The sequence below is a fragment of the Rhinoderma darwinii genome, chromosome 6 (genome assembly GCF_050947455.1).
Source record: "Rhinoderma darwinii isolate aRhiDar2 chromosome 6, aRhiDar2.hap1, whole genome shotgun sequence".
Classification (NCBI taxonomy): Eukaryota; Metazoa; Chordata; class Amphibia; order Anura; family Rhinodermatidae; genus Rhinoderma; species Rhinoderma darwinii.
Genome location: NC_134692.1, coordinates 2,090,307 through 2,112,495, shown reverse-complemented (window position 1 = coordinate 2,112,495; position 22,189 = coordinate 2,090,307). Strand labels below are relative to the sequence as shown.

The following is a 22,189-nucleotide window of genomic DNA, read 5'->3' as shown; positions in this document are numbered from 1 at the left end:
ATACAAGAATATAACTACTATAATACTGCCCCTATATACAAAAATATAACTACTATAATACTGCTCCTATATACAAGAATATAACTACTATAATACTGCCCCTATATACAAGAATATAACTACTATAATACTGCCCCTATATACAAGAATATAACTACTATAATACTGCTCCTATATACAAGAATATAACTACTATAATACTGTCCCCTATATGCAAGAATATAACTACTATAATACTGCCCCCTATATACAAGAATATAACTACTATAATACTGCCCCATATATACAAGAATATAACTACTATAATACTGCCCCTATATACAAGAATATAACTACTATAATACTGCCCCTATATACAAGAATATAACTACTATAATACTGCTCCTATATACAAGAATATAACTACTATAATACTGCCCCTATATACAAGAATATAACTACTATAATACTGCTCCCTATATACAAGAATATAACTACTATAATACTGCACCCTATATACAAGAATATAAATACTATAATACTGCTCCTATATACAAGAATATAACTACTATAATACTGTCCCTATATACAAGAATATAACTACTATAATACTGTCCCTATATACAAGAATATAACTACTATAATACTGCCCCTATATACAAGAATATAACTACTATAATAATTCCCCCTATATACAAGAATATAACTACTATAATACTGTCCCTATATACAAGAATATAACTACTATAATACTGCTCCCTATATACAAGAATATAACTACTATAATACAGCCCCCTATATACAAGAATATAACTACTATAATACTGCTCCTATATACAAGAATATAACTACTATAATACTGCTCCCTATATACAAGAATATAACTACTATAATACTGCTCCTATATACAAGAATATAACTACTATAATACTGCTCCTATATACAAGAATATAACTACTATAATACTGCCCCTATATAAGAATATAACTACTATAATACTGCTCCCTATATACAAGAATATAACTACTATAATACTGCCCCTATATACAAGAATATAACTACTATAATACTGCCTCCTATATACAAGAATATAACTACTATAATACTGCCCCTATATACAAGAATAGAACTACTATAATACTGCCCCCTATATACAAGAATATAACTACTATAATACTGCTCCTATATACAAGAATATAACTACTATAATACTGCTCCTCTATACAAGAATATAACTACTATAATACTGCTCCTATATACAAGAATATAACTACTATAATACTGCCCCTATATAAGAATATAACTACTATAATACTGCCCCCTATATACAAGAATATAACTACTATAATACTGCTCCTATATACAAGAATATAACTACTATAATACTGCCCCTATATAAGAATATAACTACTATAATACTGCCCCTATATACAAGAGTATAACTACTATAATACTGCCCCTATATACAAGAGTATAACTACTAGAATACTGCCCCCTATATACAAGAATATAACTACTATAATACTGCCCTTATAGACAAGAGTATAACTACTATAATACTGCCTCCTATATACAAGAATATAACTACTATAATACTGCCCCTATATACAGGAATATAACTACTATTATACTGCTCCCTATATACAAGAATATAACTACTATAATACTGTCCCCTATATACAAGAATATAACTACTATAATACTGCCTCTATATACAAGAATATAACTACTATAATACTGCCCCCTATATAAAAATATATAACTACTATAATACTGTCCCCTATATACAAGAATATAACTACTATAATACTGCCCCCTATATACAAGAATATAACTACTATAATACTGCTCCTATATACAGGAATATAACTACTATAATACTGCCCCCTATATAAAAATATATAACTACTATAATACTGCCCCCTATATACAAGAATATAACTACTATAATACTGCTCCTATATACAAGAATATAACTACTATAATACTGCTCCTATATACAAGAATATAACTACTATAATACTGCCCCCTATATAAAAATATATAACTACTATAATACTGCCCCCTATATACAAGAATATAACTACTATAATACTGCTCCTATATACAAGACTATAACTACTATAATACTGCTCCTATATACAAGAATATAACTACTATAATACTGCCCCCTATATACAAGAATATAACTATTATAATACTGCTCCTATATACAAGAATATAACTACTATAATACTGCCTCCTATATACAAGAATATAACTACTATAATACTGCTCCTATATACAAGAATATAACTACTATAATACTGCCCCCTATATACAAGAATATAACTATTATAATACTGCTCCTATATACAAGAATATAACTACTATAATACTGCTCCTATATACAAGAATATAACTACTATAATACTGCTCCTATATACAAGAATATAACTACTATAATACTGCTCCTATATACAAGAATATAACTACTATAATACTGCCCCCTATATACAAGAATATAACTATTATAATACTGCTCCTATATACAAGAATATAACTACTATAATACTGCTCCTATATACAAGAATATAACTACTATAATACTGCCTCCTATATACAAGAATATAACTACTATAATACTGCTCCTATATACAAGAATATAACTACTATAATACTGCTCCTATATACAAGAATATAACTACTATAATACTGCTCCTATATACAAGAATATAACTACTATAATACTGCCTCCTATATACAAGAATATAACTACTATAATACTGCTCCTATATACAAGAATATAACTACTATAATACTGCTCCTATATACAAGAATATAACTACTATAATACTGCTCCTATATACAAGAATATAACTACTATAATACTGTCCCCTATATACAAGAATATAACTACTATAATACTGACCCCTATATACAAGAATATAACTACTATAATACTGCTCCTATATACAAGAATATAACTACTATAATACTGCCCCCTCTATACAAGAATATAACTACTATAATACTGCCCCCTATATACAAGAATATAACTACTATAATACTGCTCCTATATACAAGAATATAACTACTATAATACTGCTCCTATATACAAGAATATAACTACTATAATACTGCCCCTATATACAAGAATATAACTACTATAATACTGCCCCCTATATACAGGAATATCACTACTATAATACTGCCCCCTATATACAGGAATATCACTACTATAATACTGTCCCCTATATACAAGAATATAACTACTATAATACTGCCCCTATATACAAGAATATAACTACTATAATACTGCCCCTATATACAAGAATATAACTACTATAATACTGCTCCTATATACAAGAATATAACTACTATAATACTGCCCCCTATATACAAGAATATAACTACTATAATACTGCTCCTATATATACAAGAATATAACTACTATAATACTGCCCCCTATGTACAAGAATATAACTACTATAATACTGCCCCTATATACAAGAATATAACTACTATAATACTGCTCCTATATACAAGAATATAACTACTATAATACTGCTCCTATATACAAGAATATAACTACTATAATACTGTCCCCTATATACAAGAATATAACTACTATAATACTGACCCCTATATACAAGAATATAACTACTATAATACTGCTCCTATATACAAGAATATAACTACTATAATACTGCCCCCTCTATACAAGAATATAACTACTATAATACTGCCCCCTATATACAAGAATATAACTACTATAATACTGCCCCCTATATACAGGAATATCACTACTAGAATACTGTCCCCTATATACAAGAATATAACTACTATAATACTGTCCCCCTATATACAAGAATATAACTACTATAATACTGCCCCCTATATACAGGAATATAACTACTATAATACTGCTCCTATATACAAGAATATAACTACTATAATACTGCTCCCTATATACAAGAATATAACTACTATAATACTGCCCCCTCTATACAAGAATATAACTACTATAATACTGCCCCCTATATACAAGAATATAACTACTATAATACTGCCCCCTATATACAGGAATATCACTACTAGAATACTGTCCCCTATATACAAGAATATAACTACTATAATACTGTCCCCCTATATACAAGAATATAACTACTATAATACTGCCCCCTATATACAGGAATATAACTACTATAATACTGCTCCTATATACAAGAATATAACTACTATAATACTGCTCCCTATATACAAGAATATAACTACTATAATACTGCCCCCTATATACAGGAATATCACTACTATAATACTGTCCCCTATATACAAGAATATAACTACTATAATACTGTCCCCTATATACAAGAATATAACTACTATAATACTGCCCCTATATACAAGAATATAACTACTATAATACTGCCCCCTATATACAAGAATATAACTACTATAATACTGCTCCTATATACAAGAATATAACTACTATAATACTGACCCCTATATACAAGAATATAACTACTATAATACTGCTCCTATATATACAAGAATATAACTACTATAATACTGCCCCCTATGTACAAGAATATAACTACTATAATACTGCCCCTATATACAAGAATATAACTACTATAATACTGCCCCCTATATACAGGAATATCACTACTAGAATACTGTCCCCTATATACAAGAATATAACTACTATAATACTGTCCCCTATATACAAGAATATAACTACTATAATACTGCCCCTATATACAAGAATATAACTACTATAATACTGCCCCCTATATACAAGAATATAACTACTATAATACTGCTCCTATATACAAGAATATAACTACTATAATACTGCCCCCTATATACAAGAATATAACTACTATAATACTGCTCCTATATATACAAGAATATAACTACTATAATACTGCCCCCTATGTACAAGAATATAACTACTATAATACTGCCCCTATATACAAGAATATAACTACTATAATACTGCCCCCTATATACAAGAATATAACTACTATAATACTGCTCCTATATACAAGAATATAACTACTATAATACTGCCCCCTATATACAAGAATATAACTACTATAATACTGCTCCTATATATACAAGAATATAACTACTATAATACTGCCCCCTATGTACAAGAATATAACTACTATAATACTGCCCCTATATACAAGAATATAACTACTATAATACTGCCCCCTATATACAAGAATATAACTACTATAATACTGCCCCCTATATACAAGAATATAACTACTATAATACTGCTCCTATATACAAGAATATAACTACTATAATACTGCCCCCTATATACAAGAATATAACTACTATAATACTGCTCCTATATATACAAGAATATAACTACTATAATACTGCCCCCTATATACAAGAATATAACTACTATAATACTGCTCCTATATACAAGAATATAACTACTATAATACTGCCCCTATATACAAGAATATAACTACTATAATACTGCCCCTATATACAAGAATATAACTACTATAATACTGCCCCCTATATACAAGAATATAACTACTATAATACTGCCCCCTATATACAAGAATATAACTACTATAATACTGCTCCTATATACAAGAATATAACTACTATAATACTGCCCCTATATACAAGAATATAACTACTATAATACTGCCCCCTATATACAAGAATATAACTACTATAATACTGCCCCCTATATACAAGAATATAACTACTATAATACTGCTCCTATATACAAGAATATAACTACTATAATACTGCCCCTATATACAAGAATATAACTACTATAATACTGCCCCATATATACAAGAATATAACTACTATAATACTGCCCCTATATACAAGAATATAACTACTATAATACTGCCCCCTATATACAAGAATATAACTACTATAATACTGCCCCTATATACAAGAATATAACAACTATAATACTGCTCCTATATACAAGAATATAACTACTATAATACTGCTCCTATATACAAGAATATAACTGCTATAATACTGCTCCTATATACAAGAATATAACTACTATAATACTGCCCCCTATATACAAGAATATAACTACTATAATACTGCTCCTATATACAAGAATATAACTACTATAATACTGCTCCTATGTACAAGAATATAACTACTATAATACTGCCCCTATATACAAGAATATAACTACTATAATACTGCTCCTATATACAAGAATATAAATACTATAATACTGCTCCTATATACAAGAATATAACTACTATAATACTGCCCTCTATATACAAGAATATAACTACTATAATACTGCCCCCTATATACAAGAATATAACTACTATAATACTGCCCCCTATATACAAGAATATAACTACTATAATACTGCCCCTATATACAGGAATATAACTACTATAATACTGCCCCCTATATACAAGAATATAACTACTATAATACTGCCCCTATATACAAGAATATAACTACTATAATACTGCTCCTATATACAAGAATATAACTACTATAATACTGCTCCTATATACAAGAATATAACTACTATAATACTGCCCCTATATACAAGAATATAACTACTATAATACTGCCCCTATATACAAGAATATAACTACTATAATACTGCTCCTATATACAAGAATATAACTACTATAATACTGCCTCCTATATACAAGAATATAACTACTATAATACTGCTCCTATATACAAGAATATAACTACTATAATACTGCCCCCTATATACAAGAATATAACTATTATAATACTGCCCCCTATATACAAGAATATAACTACTATAATACTGCTCCCTATATACAAGAATATAACTACTATAATACTGCCCCCTATATACAAGAATATAACTACTATAATACTGCTCCCTATATACAAGAATATAACTACTATAATACTGCCCCTATATACAAGAATATAACTACTATAATACTGCCCCCTATATACAAGAATATAACTACTATAATACTGCCCCTATATACAAGAATATAACTACTATAATACTGCCCCCTATATACAAGAATATAACTACTATAATACTGCTCCTATATACAGGAATATAACTACTATAATACTGACCCCTATGTACAAGAATATAACTACTATAATACTGCCCTCTATATACAAGAATATAACTACTATAATACTGCTCCTATATACAAGAATATAACTACTGTAATACTGCCTCTATATACAAGAATATAACTACTATAATACTGCCCCCTATATACAAGAATATAACTACTATAATACTGCCCCTATATACAAGAATATAACTACTATAATACTGCCCCTATATACAAGAATATAACTACTATAATACTGCTCCTATATACAAGAATATAAACGCTCATCCATTTTTCCGGCTTCCAACACTTCAACTTCAAGAACTGTCTCTTCACTTGTTGTAAAGTCTCGGTGTAGTCTAAGGCCCTGTTCATACAGAGTTTTTTTACGAGTTTTTTTACACGGAAACCGCCCGAAAATGCCTCCCATTGATTTCAATGGGAGTTGGACGAGTTTTTTTTCCACGAGTAAAAAAAACGCGTCGCGGTAAAAAGAAGCGTCATGACCCTAAAGGCTCTTTTCCAGCAGTTGATAATCGGCCGATGCAGCGAGCGCCGATCAGTGAGAAGTCATTGATCGGCGCTGGTTTGCTCCTGTCACGCGGAGCTGTGGATGGGGATCAGCGCTTGTTACTCAGATCCCTCGTCCCCGGACCTTATCATCATGTCGGCGGCGCGGCTCCCGGTTCACACACCAAGATGCGCCGCCGACAACCAGAATATTTCACTTTATTAATACGATACGACCGGCAGGTGATTGATTGTTCTTTGTACTAATGATCTGCCTGATAATCGCGCCGTGTAAAACCCTGAGTGACTGTGACGAGGGTCTAATAGTGATGTCTAGACAACGGGGTCATCTCCAGAACCACTTCTGTTTTAGGGTGTCCCTCGCCTCGTCCATGTGCCCATTGTATTCACCCTGAAAGTGCAGACGATGGGCACATGGACCTCAGAATTGGGGCAATGGAAGAAGACGTCTGGTCTGGTGATGTTTGTTACATATACTTTCTATAGGTGAATCGCAGTTACATAGGCTGAATAAAGACACAGGTCATCAAGTTCAACCTCAATCAATTACACGTTTTTTTATTGCCAGATTAGTTATAACCCTCAATGCCGTTTATCAGAAAATAATCTTGTCACAGGTGTGTATATACGGTCTATAGGGGAACATATCAGGCCACTGCTGAACATGTACTTTCTATAGGCGAATTACATATCCCAGGTAGGTGTGTGTGTGTGTATATATATAGTCCATAGGGGAATATAGCAGGTCACAGGGGGGGGGGGCATACCCTTTAGGTGAATATAATTTCATAGGATATATAATCTACAGATTAATACAAGGTGTCACAGGTGTGTATGTATATATACAGTGGAGGAAATAAGTATTTGACCCCTTGCTGATTTTGTAAGTTTGCCCCCTGTCAGTCATGAACATGCTAGAATTTTTAGGCTAGGTTAATTTTACCAGTGAGAGATAGATTATATAAAAAAAAACAGAAAATCACATAGTCAAAATGATTTATTTGCATTGTGCACAGAGAAATAAGTATGTGACCCCCGACCAACCATTAAGAGTTCAGCCTCCTCCAGACCAGTTACTGCTCCAAATCACCTTGGTGCCGGCATTATAGACAGCTCTTACATGGTCACCTGTATAAGAGACTCCTGTCCACAGACTCAATGATCAGTCTGACTCTAACCTCTACAACATGGGCAAGACCAAAGAGCTTTCTAAGGATGTCAGGGACAAGATCATAGACCTGCACAAGGCTGGAATGGGCTACAAAACCATAAGTAAGACGCTGGGTGAGAAGGAGACAACTGTTGGTGCAATAGTAAGAAAATGGAAGACATACAAAATGACTGTCAATCCACATCGATCTGGGGCTCCATGCAAAATCTCACCTCGTGGGGTATCCTTGATCCTGAGGAAGGTGAGAGCTCAGCCGAAAACTACACGGGGGGAACTTGTTAATGATCTCAAGGCAGCTGGGACCACAGTCACCAAGAAAACCATTGGTAACACATTACAATCCTGCAGTGCCCGCAAGGTCCCCCTGCTCAAGAAGGCACATGTACAGGCCCGTCTGAAGTTTGCAAATGACCATCTGGATGATTCTGAGAGTGATTGGGAGAAGGTGCTGTGGTCAGATGAGACTAAAATTGAGCTCTTTGGCATTAACTCAACTCGCCGTTTTTGGAGGAAGAGAAATGCTGCCTATGACCCAAAGAACACCGACCCCACTGTCAAGCATGGAGGTGGAAACATTATGTTTTGTGGGTGTTTCTCTGCTAAGGGCACAGGACTACTTCACCGCATCAATGGGAGAATGGATGGAGCCATGTACCGTCAAATCCTGAGTGACAACCTCCTTCCCTCCACCAGGACATTAAAAATGGCTCGTGGCTGGGTCTTCCAGCACGACAATGACCCGAAACATACAGCCAAGGCAACAAAGGAGTGGCTCAAAAAGAAGCACATTAAGGTCATGGAGTGGCCTAGCCAGTCTCCAGACCTTAATCCCATCGAAAACTTATGGAGGGAGCTGAAGATCCGAGTTGCCAAGCGACAGCCTCGAAATCTTAATGATTTACAGATGATCTGCAAAGAGGAGTGGCCAAAATTCCATCTAACATGTGTGCAAACCTCATCATCAACGACAAAAAACGTCTGACTGCTGTGCTTGCCAACAAGGGTTTTGCCACCAAGTATTAAGTCTTGTTTGCCAAAGGGCTCAAATACTTATTTCTCTGTGCACAATGCAAATAAATATATATAATTTTGACAATGTGATTTTCTGTTTTTTTTTATATAATCTATCTTTCACTGGTAAAATTAACCTAGCCTAAAAATTCTAGACTGTTCATGACTTTGACAGCGGGCAAACTTACAAAATCAGCAAGGGATCAAATACTTATTTCCTCCACTGTATATGTTTCCCCCGCCTGTGACCTGCTATATTCCCCTATGGACAATATATATAACACCCAATGATAGGCAGCACTCCAATGTCAAGGTGAAAAAATAGCTTTAATGGCCCTCGTGCGAGGTGTCGGCTCTGTGCAGTGAGCCTTTCTGTAAGTATCATGTCATAGTAGAGAAGAGAAGAGATTGATCCAGCGCTGAATTGATTTAAAAGGGAAAAGCACGTCCCATGTTTATTGTAGAAAAAATTAAAATTGGAAAGGAGACGCAGTCCCAAGGCAAAGGTAGGAGATGTATGGGTAAATACCCAAAGCCTACGCGTTTCGAACGCGGTCTGCGTTCTTAGTCATGGCAGGAAGGTGTTGAACGTGTGTCTGGGACTTCACTTATATGCACAGGATATCAGCTGTTGAAATTAGTATGCAAATGCCAGTAATTAGCTCCGGGTAAAACAGAAAAAAACAAAGGCAATTAATGAGTAACGAATAACGGAGTGGCAATGCAGGGAATAAATAGAAGAATTTATCTGAATTTGTATATTTTGAACAAAGTAGTTATTTCAACTAAATAAGTAAAATAAATTTGTGTGCAATATTAAACTAAACAAATTCAAATTAAATGTTAAATTTTGGCATATGGTGGAGGAGACCGGGACACACGATCAAGGAAATAAATTTATACTTTATTTACTCAAAAATATACAAAGTACAACAAAATATGAAGACAAAAATTAAAAACATTAAACAGATAGTTGAATGTTGTTAGAAGAGAAGCAATTGAAAAAGATATAACCATATATCATACTGTCAAATATTTGAAAAACTGCATATGACAGAATCACGATGTATGCCTAAAGAATAAACAATTAATGTATTATTGTGTATACACGGGAGAAGGTATCTGAAACATTATACATGAATAATTATAACATATATTAGCATGTCATTTGGACTATTTGGTGTAGAGCATTAGTGTATAGATGAGTTAATTTTTTAGAAATATCCTTTATATACAATTATGCTTGGAGAATGTAAATTGAAATAGGTTGTGAACCATGAGGGATATAGAATTCAAAAGGGGAGCTATAATATAAATATCTGCCGCATAATGGGACACAAAATAAATGAAATACAACAAGCAGATGCACTTGTAAACTACATAAAGATGGGGGAACTTTTATTTGAATATATAAGATAGAATTTGTATGTTGTTCTTGAGGTATAATGTGTCGCAAAATACATATATAATATAAAACGTAGCAACGTATAATAAGTCAGGAACATAAGACATGGGTCTGCTAATATATCATTATATTAACTATTTGTCTGGCATGAGATGCATATAAAATGTAGATCATTGAAAAGATGATATATCGGGTATGTGCACTCAAGCTCAAACGCAGTAATGCTGCTATAAATCGCATAGTGTAAGGAGGGTTCTTGATATTTCTACGAGAATAATAGTAGTTATTGGCCACACAAAGTTGTGGCTACGTGTCACTATAATTTAAATGATATTATTTGAAGCTTACATACATTGTGTGAAAATGCTGCGATGCTGCTGTAAATCACACAATGTAAAAAGAATTCTCAATATTCGTAAGAGAGTAATAGTTGTTATTAGCCACATATAATGCATATACAATATAGAACACAGCAGTGTATAATAAGTCAAGAACATAAGGCATGGATCTACTATCATGATATTAAGTATTTGTCTGGCATGTGATGCATGTAAAATGTAGATCATTAAAAAGATGATATAACGGGTATGAGAACTCAAGGTCAAACGCAGTAATGCTGCTATAGATCGCATAGTGTGAAGAGGGTTCTTGATATTTCTACGAGAATAATAGTAGTTATTGGCCACACAAAGTTGTGGCTACGTGTCACTATAATTTAATTGATTTATTTGAAGCTTACATATATTGTGTGAAAATGCTGCGATGCTGCTGTAAATCACATAATGTAAAGAGAATTCTCAATATTCGTAAGAGAGTAATAGTAGTTATTAGCCACATATAATGCATATACAATATAGAACACAGCAGTATATAATAAGTCAAGAACATAAGGCATGGATCTGCTAATATATCATGATATTAGATATTTGTCTGACATGAAATGCATGTAGAATGTAGATCATTGAAAAAAGAATATATCAGGTTTAAGAAACTCAAGGTCAAACGCAGCAATGCTGCTATAAATCGCATAGTGTGAAGAGGGTTCTCGATATTCCTGAGAGAATAATAGTTGTTAATAGCCACACAAAATAATGGCTGCGTGTCAATGTAATTTGAATGATTTATTTAAAGCTTACATATATTATTTGAGAATAATATTTACCACAAGGGTGAGTAAAAACTAATTAATTATCAGAAAATAATAAGTTGTATTAAGGCTATAAAGACAAAAATCACCGACATTGGAAATGTCAATGTAAATATTAATGAGAACAGTAGAGGGCAAATATAGATATTCTCGATATTTAGTAGTGGAACATAAGTTCTTTTTTGAGATTAAGTCCTTGGGGAGAGCGAGTTTCCAGATTATAAATCCAGAAAGCCTCTCGTGTGAGAAGTCGATGTTTAAGATTTCCTCCTCTAATTGTCCCTCTTACTTTTTCAATGGCATAGGTGCTGAAAGTATTAATATTTCGATTATGGCATGTGATGAAATGCCTTGCTGCATTTGAGATGTTAACAATAGAGGGATTCCTGATGTAACTTAAATGTTCTAAAATGCGAATCTTGAATTTTCTTGTGGTGCACCCTACATATTTAAGTTTGCACGTTGTACATTCAATGATATATACAACATAATCGCTATTACAGTTGATATAAGATTTAATTGTAAAAGTATTAGTTTCTGTAGAATTAGAGTATTGTTTGTTTATTTTGACAAAAGTGCAAACCTTGCAAGGGTTAACACCACATTTAAAAAATCCCTTGTGTGTCAACCAGGATGGTTTGGGAGAATCCATTGTAAGAAGTGATGGGGACAATATATTGCCTAACGTTTGTGCTCGTCTGGAAACTATTCTACAACCGTCTTTCAAAAGTATATCTAATTTAGGATCCTCACATAGCAATGGAATATATTTCAAAACCATGTTTTTGATAATGTTAAATTGTTTATTGAATTGAAGTACAAGAGTTGGAGTATTGCTGTTCATAGTAAAATTAGTTGCGACTGCTTTAGTTTTGTCTGCAAACAATAGGGATTCTCTATTTTTAGTTCCAACTATATTTTTGGCCCTAATTAATGTCCAATCTTTGTACCCTCTAGCACTAAGTCTCTGACATATGGCGGATTCTTCTTTGATATAACCTGTGTGTGAACTACAATTGCGTTTTGCACGCGTTAGCTCACATATGGGAATTGCAGAGATGGTATGAGTAGGATGACAACTAGAGGCGTGCAATATAGTATTGCCTGACACGGGTTTGCGATAAATAACAGATTGTGTGGCCAATAACTACTATTATTCTCGTAGAAATATCAAGAACCCTCTTCACACTATGCGATCTATAGCAGCATTACTGCGTTTGACCTTGAGTTCTCATACCCGTTATATCATCTTTTTAATGATCTACATTTTACATGCATCACATGCCAGACAAATACTTAATATCATGATAGTAGATCCATGCCTTATGTTCTTGACTTATTATACACTGCTGTGTTCTATATTGTATATGCATTATATGTGGCTAATAACAACTATTACTCTCTTACGAATATTGAGAATTCTTTTTACATTGTGTGATTTACAGCAGCATCGCAGCATTTTCACACAATGTATGTAAGCTTCAAATAATATCATTTAAATTATAGTGACACGTAGCCACAACTTTGTGTGGCCAATAACTACTATTATTCTCGTAGAAATATCAAGAACCCTCCTTACACTATGCGATTTATAGCAGCATTACTGCGTTTGAGCTTGAGTGCACATACCCGATATATCATCTTTTCAATGATCTACATTTTATATGCATCTCATGCCAGACAAATAGTTAATATAATGATATATTAGCAGACCCATGTCTTATGTTCCTGACTTATTATACGTTGCTACGTTTTATATTATATATGTATTTTGCGACACATTATACCTCAAGAACAACATACAAATTCTATCTTATATATTCAAATAAAAGTTCCCCCATCTTTATGTAGTTTACAAGTGCATCTGCTTGTTGTATTTCATTTATTTTGTGTCCCATTATGCGGCAGATATTTATATTATAGCTCCCCTTTTGAATTCTATATCCCTCATGGTTCACAACCTATTTCAATTTACATTCTCCAAGCATAATTGTATATAAAGGATATTTCTAAAAAATTAACTCATCTATACACTAATGCTCTACACCAAATAGTCCAAATGACATGCTAATATATGTTATAATTATTCATGTATAATGTTTCAGATACCTTCTCCCGTGTATACACAATAATACATTAATTGTTTATTCTTTAGGCATACATCGTGATTCTGTCATATGCAGTTTTTCAAATATTTGACAGTATGATATATGGTTATATCTTTTTCAATTGCTTCTCTTCTAACAACATTCAACTATCTGTTTAATGTTTTTAATTTTTGTCTTCATATTTTGTTGTACTTTGTATATTTTTGAGTAAATAAAGTATAAATTTATTTCCTTGATCGTGTGTCCCGGTCTCCTCCACCATATGCCAAAATTTAACATTTAATTTGAATTTGTTTAGTTTAATATTGCACACAAATTTATTTTACTTATTTAGTTGAAATAACTACTTTGTTCAAAATATACAAATTCAGATAAATTCTTCTATTTATTCCCTGCATTGCCACTCCGTTATTCGTTACTCATTAATTGCCTTTGTTTTTTTCTGTTTTACCCGGAGCTAATTACTGGCATTTGCATACTAATTTCAACAGCTGATATCCTGTGCATATAAGTGAAGTCCCAGACACACGTTCAACACCTTCCTGCCATGACTAAGAACGCAGACCGCGTTCGAAACGCGTAGGCTTTGGGTATTTACCCATACATCTCCTACCTTTGCCTTGGGACTGCGTCTCCTTTCCAATTTTAATTTTTTCTACAATAAACATGGGACGTGCTTTTCCCTTTTAAATCAATTCAGCGCTGGATCAATCTCTTCTCTTCTCTACTACCATATACCGTGGGCCGTCACGGGGATCCGACTGACGCTACCTGAAGACGCAGACCGGTGAGCTGGAGGTTTCTCCTTGTTTCTATACTATCATGTCATAGGCGTGTATATAGTGTGTACAGGTGGATACAAGGTGTCACAGGTGTTTGTACTGTCTATGGGGGGATATAGCAGGTGTGTGTACTGTCTATGGGGGATATAGCAGGTGTGTGTACTGTCTACAGGGGGATATAGCAGGTGTGTGTACTGTCTATGGGGGATATAGCAGGTGTGTGTACTGTCTATGGGGGATATAGCAGGTGTGTGTACTGTCTACAGGGGGATATAGCAGGTGTGTGTACTGTCTATGGGGGATATAGCAGGTGTGTGTACTGTCTACAGGGGGATATAGCAGGTGTGTGTACTGTCTACAGGGGGATATAGCAGGTGTGTGTACTGTCTACAGGGGGATATAGCAGGTGTGTGTACTGTCTACAGGGGGATATAGCAGGTGTGTGTACTGTCTACAGGGGGATATAGCAGGTGTGTGTACTGTCTATGGGGGTATATAGCAGGTGTGTGTACTGTCTATGGGGGTATATAGCAGGTGTGTGTACTGTCTATGGGGGATATAGCAGGTGTGTGTACTGTCTATAGGGGGATATAGCAGGTGTGTGTACTGTCTACAGGGGGATATAGCAGGTGTGTGTACTGTCTATGGGGGGATATAGCAGGTGTGTGTACTGTCTATGGGGATATAGCAGGTGTGTGTACTGTCTATGGGGGATATAGCAGGTGTGTGTACTGTCTATGGGGGATATAGCAGGTGTGTGTACTGTCTACAGGGGGATATAGCAGGTGTGTGTACTGTCTACAGGGGGATATAGCAGGTGTGTGTACTGTCTACAGGGGGATATAGCAGGTGTGTGTACTGTCTACAGGGGGATATAGCAGGTGTGTGTACTGTCTACAGGGGGTATATAGCAGGTGTGTGTACTGTCTATGGGGGTATATAGCAGGTGTGTGTACTGTCTATGGGGGATATAGCAGGTGTGTGTACTGTCTACAGGGGGATATAGCAGGTGTGTGTACTGTCTACAGGGGGATATAGCAGGTGTGTGTACTGTCTACAGGGGGATATAGCAGGCGTGTGTACTGTCTACAGGGGGATATAGCAGGCGTGTGTACTGTCTACAGGGGGATATAGCAGGCGTGTGTACTGTCTACAGGGGGTATATAGCAGGTGTGTGTACTGTCTACGGGGGGATATAGCAGGTGTGTGTACTGTCTACAGGGGTATATAGCAGGTGTGTGTACTGTCTACAGGGGGATATAGCAGGTGTGTGTACTGTCTACAGGGGGATATAGCAGGTGTGTGTACTGTCTATGGGGGGTATATAGCAGGTGTGTGTACTGTCTAGGGGGGATATAGCAGGTGTGTGTACTGTCTACAGGGGGATAAAGCAGGTGTGTGTACTGTCTATAGGGGGATATAGCAGGTGTGTGTACTGTCTATGGGGGGTATAGCAGGTGTGTGTACTGTATATAGGGGTATATAGCAGGTGTGTGTACTGTCTAGGGGGGATATAGCAGGTGTGTGTACTGTCTAGGGGGGGTATAGCAGGTGTGTGTACTGTCTAGGGGGGGTATAGCAGGTGTGTGTACTGTCTAGGGGGGGTATAGCAGGTGTGTGTACTGTCTAGGGGGGATATAGCAGGTGTGTGTACTGTCTACAGGGGGATATAGCAGGTGTGTGTACTGTCTATAGGGGGATATAGCAGGTGTGTGTACTGTCTATAGGGGGATATAGCAGGTGTGTGTACTGTCTACAGGGGGTATATAGCAGGTGTGTGTACTGTCTATAGGGGGATATAGCAGGTGTGTGTACTGTCTACAGGGGGATATAGCAGGTGTGTGTACTGTCTAGGGGGGGATATAGCAGGTGTGTGTACTGTCTATGGGGGGATATAGCAGGTGTGTGTACTGTCTACAGGGGGATATAGCAGGTGTGTGTACTGTCTAGGGGGGGATATAGCAGGTGTGTGTACTGTCTACAGGGGGATATAGCAGGTGTGTGTACTGTCTACAGGGGGATATAGCAGGTGTGTGTACTGTCTACAGGGGGATATAGCAGGTGTGTGTACTGTCTAGGGGGGGATATAGCAGGTGTGTGTACTGTCTATGGGGGGATATAGCAGGTGTGTGTACTGTCTACAGGGGGATATAGCAGGTGTGTGTACTGTCTATAGGGGGATATAGCAGGTGTGTGTACTGTCTATGGGGGGTATAGCAGGTGTGTGTACTGTCTATGGGGGGATATAGCAGGTGTGTGTACTGTCTATAGGGGGATATAGCAGGTGTGTGTACTGTCTATAGGGGGATATAGCAGGTGTGTGTACTGTCTATGGGGGGTATAGCAGGTGTGTGTACTGTCTACAGGGGGATATAGCAGGTGTGTGTACTGTCTATAGGGGGATATAGCAGGTGTGTGTACTGTCTATAGGGGGATATAGCAGGTGTGTGTACTGTCTACAGGGGGATATAGCAGGTGTGTGTACTGTCTATGGGGGGTATAGCAGGTGTGTGTACTGTCTACAGGGGGATATAGCAGGTGTGTGTACTGTCTATGGGGGGTATAGCAGGTGTGTGTACTGTCTATGGGGGATATAGCAGGTGTGTGTACTGTCTAGGGGGGATATAGCAGGTGTGTGTACTGTCTATAGGGGGATATAGCAGGTGTGTGTACTGTCTATAGGGGGATATAGCAGGTGTGTGTACTGTCTAGGGGGGATATAGCAGGTGTGTGTACTGTCTATGGGGGGTATAGCAGGTGTGTGTACTGTCTATAGGGGGATATAGCAGGTGTGTGTACTGTCTAGGGGGGGATATAGCAGGTGTGTGTACTGTCTAGGGGGGTATATAGCAGGTGTGTGTACTGTCTAGGGGGGGATATAGCAGGTGTGTGTACTGTCTAGGGGGGTATATAGCAGGTGTGTGTACTGTCTACAGGGGGATATAGCAGGTGTGTGTACTGTCTACAGGGGGTATATAGCAGGTGTGTGTACTGTCTACGGGGGGATATAGCAGGTGTGTGTACTGTCTATGGGGGGTATAGCAGGTGTGTGTACTGTCTACAGGGGGATATAGCAGGTGTGTGTACTGTCTATGGGGGGTATAGCAGGTGACAGGTGGATATAAGGTGTCCGGTATATACAGACTTGCACACATATCACGGGTCGGGTCACCAGTTTGGCGGGTGTCTCCCCGTCACTCACCCGCTCTCCTGTGTCAGGTGTCCCTTGGATCTGCCGCCTGCTGCACCTGAGCCACGTGTCCTCCCCCTCCGCAGCCCGACCCCTCCGATCATCCGCGGTGCGGCCCCTGTACACACCGGCAACCGCCCCCTCCTCCCCCGATCATCCGCGGTGCGGCCCCTGTACACACCGGTCACCGCCCCCTCCCCCCCCCCCGATCATCCGCGGTGCGGCCCCTGTACACACCGGTCACCGCCCCCTCCCCCCCCCCGATCATCCGCGGTGCGGCCCCTGTACACACCGGTCACTGCCCCCTCCTCCTCCCGATCATCCGCAGTGCGGCCCCTGTACACACCGGCAACCGCCCCCTCCTCCCCCGATCATCCGCAGTGCGGCCCCTGTACTCACCAGTCACTGCCCCTCCTCCCTCCGATCATCCGCGGTGCGGCCCCTGTACACACCGGCAACCGCCCCCTCCTCCCCCGATCATCCACGGTGCGGCCCCTGCACACACCGGTCACCGCCCCCTCCTCCCCCGATCATCCGCGGTGCGGCCCCTGTACACACCGGTCACCGCCCCCTCCCCCCCCGATCATCCGCGGTGCGGCCCCTGTACACACCGGCAACCGCCCCCTCCTCCCCCGATCATCCGCGGTGCGGCCCCTGTACACACCAGTCACTGCCCCTCCTCCTCCCGATCATCCGCGGTGCGGCCCCTGTACACACCGGCAACCGCCCCCTCCTCCTCCCGATCATCCGCGGTGCGGCCCCTGTACACACCGGTCACCGCCCCCTCCTCCCCGATCATCCGCGGTGCGGCCCCTGTACACACCGGTCACTGCCCCCTCCTCCCCGATCATCCGCGGTGCGGCCCCTGTACACACCGGTCACTGCCCCCTCCTCCTCCCGATCATCCGCGGTGCGGCCCCTGTACACACCGGCAACCGCCCCCTCCTCCCCCGATCATCCGCGGTGCAGCCCCTGTACACACCGGTCACCGCCCCCTCCCCCCCGATCATCCGCGGTGCGGCCCCTGTACACACCGGTCACTGCCCCCTCCTCCTCCCGATCATCCGCGGTGCGGCCCCTGTACACACCGGCAACCGCCCCCTCCTCCCCCGATCATCCGCGGTGCAGCCCCTGTACACACCGGTCACCGCCCCCTCCCCCCCGATCATCCGCGGTGCGGCCCCTGTACACACCGGTCACCGCCCCCTCCTCCTCCCGATCATCCGCGGTGCGGCCCCTGTACACACCAGTCACTGCCCCTCCTCCCTCCGATCATCCGCGGTGCGGCCCCTGTACACACCGGTCACTGCCCCTCCTCCCTCCGATCATCCGCGGTGCGGCCCCTGTACACACCAGTCACTGCCCCTCCTCCCCCGATCATCCGCGGTGCGGCCCCTGTACACACCGGCAACCGCCCCCTCCTCCCCCGATCATCCACGGTGCGGCCCCTGCACACACCGGTCACCGCCCCCTCCTCCTCCCGATCATCCGCGGTGCGGCCCCTGTACACACCGGCAACCGCCCCCTCCTCCCCCGATCATCCGCGGTGCGGCCCCTGTACACACCGGCAACCGCCCCCTCCTCCCCCGATCATCCACGGTGCGGCCCCTGTACACACCGGTCACCGCCCCCTCCCCCCCCGATCATCCGCGGTGCGGCCCCTGTACACACCAGTCACTGCCCCTCCTCCCGATCATCCGCGGTGCGGCCCCTGTACACACCGGTCACCGCCCCCTCCCCCCCCGATCATCCGCGGTGCGGCCCCTGTACACACCAGTCACTGCCCCTCCTCCCGATCATCCGCGGTGCGGCCCCTGTACACACCGGCAACCGCCCCCTCCTCCCTCGATCATCCGCGGTGCAGCCCCTGTACACACCGGTCACCGCCCCCTCCTCCTCCCGATCATCCGCGGTGCGGCCCCTGTACACACCGGTCACCGCCCCCTCCTCCTCCCCGATCATCCGCGGTGCGGCCCCTGTACACACCGGTCACCGCCCCCCCGATCATCCGCGGTGCGGCCCCTGTACACACCGGTCACCGCCCCCTCCTCCTCCCGATCATCCGCGGTGCGGCCCCTGTACACACCGGTCACCGCCCCCTCCCCCCCCCCGATCATCCGCGGTGCGGCCCCTGTACACACCGGTCACCGCCCCCTCCCCCCCCCCCGATCATCCGCGGTGCGGCCCCTGTACACACCGGTCACTGCCCCCTCCTCCTCCCGATCATCCGCAGTGCGGCCCCTGTACACACCGGCAACCGCCCCCTCCTCCCCCGATCATCCGCAGTGCGGCCCCTGTACTCACCAGTCACTGCCCCTCCTCCCTCCGATCATCCGCGGTGCGGCCCCTGTACACACCGGCAACCGCCCCCTCCTCCCCCGATCATCCGCAGTGCGGCCCCTGTACACACCGGCAACCGCCCCCTCCTCCCCCGATCATCCACGGTGCGGCCCCTGCACACACCGGTCACCGCCCCCTCCTCCTCCCGATCATCCGCGGTGCGGCCCCTGTACACACCGGCAACCGCCCCCTCCTCCCCCGATCATCCGCGGTGCGGCCCCTGTACACACCGGTCACCGCCCCCTCCCCCCCCGATCATCCGCGGTGCGGCCCCTGTACACACCGGCAACCGCCCCCTCCTCCCCCGATCATCCGCGGTGCGGCCCCTGTACACACCAGTCACTGCCCCTCCTCCTCCCGATCATCCGCGGTGCGGCCCCTGTACACACCGGCAACCGCCCCCTCCTCCTCCCGATCATCCGCGGTGCGGCCCCTGTACACACCGGTCACCGCCCCCTCCTCCCCGATCATCCGCGGTGCGGCCCCTGTACACACCGGCAACCGCCCCCTCCTCCCCCGATCATCCGCGGTGCAGCCCCTGTACACACCGGTCACCGCCCCCTCCCCCCGATCATCCGCGGTGCGGCCCCTGTACACACCGGTCACCGCCCCCTCCTCCTCCCGATCATCCGCGGTGCGGCCCCTGTACACACCAGTCACTGCCCCTCCGATCATCCGCGGTGCGGCCCCTGTACACACCGGTCACTGCCCCTCCTCCCTCCGATCATCCGCGGTGCGGCCCCTGTACACACCAGTCACTGCCCCTCCTCCCCCGATCATCCGCGGTGCGGCCCCTGTACACACCGGCAACCGCCCCCTCCTCCCCCGATCATCCACGGTGCGGCCCCTGCACACACCGGTCACCGCCCCCTCCTCCTCCCGATCATCCGCGGTGCGGCCCCTGTACACACCGGCAACCGCCCCCTCCTCCCCCGATCATCCGCGGTGCGGCCCCTGTACACACCGGCAACCGCCCCCTCCTCCCCCGATCATCCGCGGTGCGGCCCCTGTACACACCGGCAACCGCCCCCTCCTCCCCCGATCATCCACGGTGCGGCCCCTGTACACACCGGTCACCGCCCCCTCCCCCCCCGATCATCCGCGGTGCGGCCCCTGTACACACCAGTCACTGCCCCTCCTCCCGATCATCCGCGGTGCGGCCCCTGTACACACCGGTCACCGCCCCCTCCCCCCCCGATCATCCGCGGTACGGCCCCTGTACACACCAGTCACTGCCCCCTCCTCCTCCCGATCATCCGCGGTGCGGCCCCTGTACACACCAGTCACTGCCCCTCCTCCCTCCGATCATCCGCAGTGCGGCCCCTGTACACACCGGTCACTGCCCCTCCTCCCTCCGATCATCCGCGGTGCGGCCCCTGTACACACCAGTCACTGCCCCTCCTCCCTCCGATCATCCGCGGTGCGGCCCCTGTACACACCGGTCACCGCTCCCTCCCC

General features: G+C 41.9%; 1 protein-coding gene across 2 annotated transcripts in view; it reads right to left on the bottom strand.

The window, feature by feature from the left end:
* Positions 1 to 18,839, bottom strand: part of SLC12A8 (solute carrier family 12 member 8) — a 54,234-nt gene extending 35,395 nt beyond the window's left edge. The window contains exon 1 of one of the 2 annotated variants that reach the window (XM_075831038.1): positions 18,791 to 18,839. The gene's annotated coding sequence lies outside the window, so the exon portion shown is untranslated. Of the gene's footprint in view, positions 1 to 18,403; positions 18,508 to 18,790 lie in introns of those variants that run through there. The other variant, XM_075831037.1, reaches the window with a different exon arrangement.
* Positions 18,840 to 22,189: the final 3,350 nt, after the last annotated feature.